The sequence below is a fragment of the Gavialis gangeticus genome, unplaced genomic scaffold, assembly GCF_001723915.1.
Source record: "Gavialis gangeticus isolate Ggan-Ray unplaced genomic scaffold, GavGan_comp1, whole genome shotgun sequence".
In the NCBI taxonomy this organism is placed as follows: domain Eukaryota; kingdom Metazoa; phylum Chordata; order Crocodylia; family Gavialidae; genus Gavialis; species Gavialis gangeticus.
The window spans coordinates 171,726,008-171,727,949 of record NW_017729032.1 but is presented as its reverse complement, the minus strand read 5'-3'; positions in this window follow the sequence as shown (position 1 = coordinate 171,727,949).

The window sequence follows — 1,942 nt, the reverse complement described above, 5'->3', positions numbered from 1 at the left end:
CTTCAGCACGCACCCCAGAGCGTGGTAGTCCTCCATCAGGCAGAAGTTCCTCCTGCTTGTTCCCCATGCTCCTAGCATTGGTAAAGAGACACTTTATCCCCCCAATAGGTGCCTTTGTTACCCCACTCTCCTGATGTCTATCAGGCCCCATAGTACTTATGTGGACTGTTCCAGTGCATGGCTCATGGTTCATTAATGCTAGGTGCTCTCTGTCTTCTGCATCCCTGTCCCCCAATGAACCTAGTTTAAAGACCTACATAGGAGATCAGCCTCTTACCTTTTGAAGAGAGATGAAGACCATCGCATGCCTCTTTCATGGAAGTGCGGAACATGGTCGAAGAAGCTGAAACCTGCCTATGTATCTATGTAAGAAGATCAGCAAATTTCTTCTACAATCTTTAAATTATCCATTATTTCTAGCTATCTCATCATTCATCCAAAAGCTCAAGCTGCCCTACAAGGATGAGTCCTAAAAGTTGTATGCATTTTACAGATGGAGAAACCAAGCTCGGAAGTGTAAAATAACTTATTACTAAAGCAAATAATTTTCCTACTTAATTATATGTATCGGCATTCTCAAACACGGAGCTGTTCCTTTATTGTGGGGATCTGGAGAATTGGAACCAGTGTGGCTATATAGAAATTGGATTTTAAAGTCACTGAGTCTCATTGGAATGCCATCTTTTCTATAGACATATGTACATACACTATAGATTTTGACAGATTTATTCTACACTGTTTTTTTTAAATGAATCCTCCTCAATTCCTGAGGATTTTTCCATCAGTATTAGAGGACTCATGGCCAAATCCTGTTTCCCTTGCTCATGTGTGTGGTCACCAGGACTATTTGCATTAGTAAGGCAAGAAGGATTTTGTTTTACTCCCATAACCTGTGGTGGGGAAATGTGTCATCCAGACTCCCAGGAATGACTGGTGTGATTTATCTCCAGTACGAAATGTCTCAACACAACTTCTTCAGACACCTCATTCTTAAAGTTATTTTGCCTGCAAGAAATTCTTGCCATCTGTAATTTTTATAGCCTGGAGCATTGGAATGCTGCTCCTCAGATGGCCATTACTTCCCAGACAGTCATGTTTTTGACAGCAGTGGGATGTGCACTGCAGAATTCCAAATTGCTGCACCAAAGCAACGAGTTTTTCCTACAGATGAGTTCTCCCATCCCTTTCCAAGACTTCTATGCAATATTTCACTTAACTTTTTTAAGTAATTGGAATTGTTTCAACCTGAGTCTCCCTGCTGCTTCATACATCTGGACAATTTTATATGTAATGTCTGTGTTCCTAGGAAAATTTTTTCATTCCTGTCTCCCCAAATCTCCTCTGCTACTTGGTTTAGGTATGTAAAAATGTGGGAATAGATGGTAACAGCAACCCATGAGCTCACTGCTTTACTTCAGTAAATCCCCACTGACTTATCAGAAGTCAGTACTCTTCCAATGAGAACAGAATTTGGGTTCTAATGAAAGTGTTTATGCAAGAAGAGGAGATGAATGTTCAGTGCTAAACAAGGGGAGAGGAGGATTCCTGAAAAGCAGCTGCAACTGAAGGGAAAACACCTTAATTCCACAGAAAATTCAAGATCTTTTCATCATAGATCTGTCATAAGATTTCATAGATTTCATAGACATTAGGGCTGGAAGGGACCTCGGAAGATCATCGATTCCAGGCCCCCGCCCAAAGGGCAGGAAGTCAGCTGGGGTCATAGGATCCCAGCAAGATAAGCATCCAATTTGCTCTTGAAGGTGTTCAATGTAGGTGCTTGAACCACCTCCAATGGCAGGCTGTTCCAAACCTTGGGGGCTCGGACAGGAAAGAAATTCTTCCTTATGTCCAGCCTGAAACGGTCTTGTGGTAGTTTATGACCGTTTGACCTCGTTATCCCTTGGGGCGCTCTGGTGAACAGACATTCGCCCAGATACTG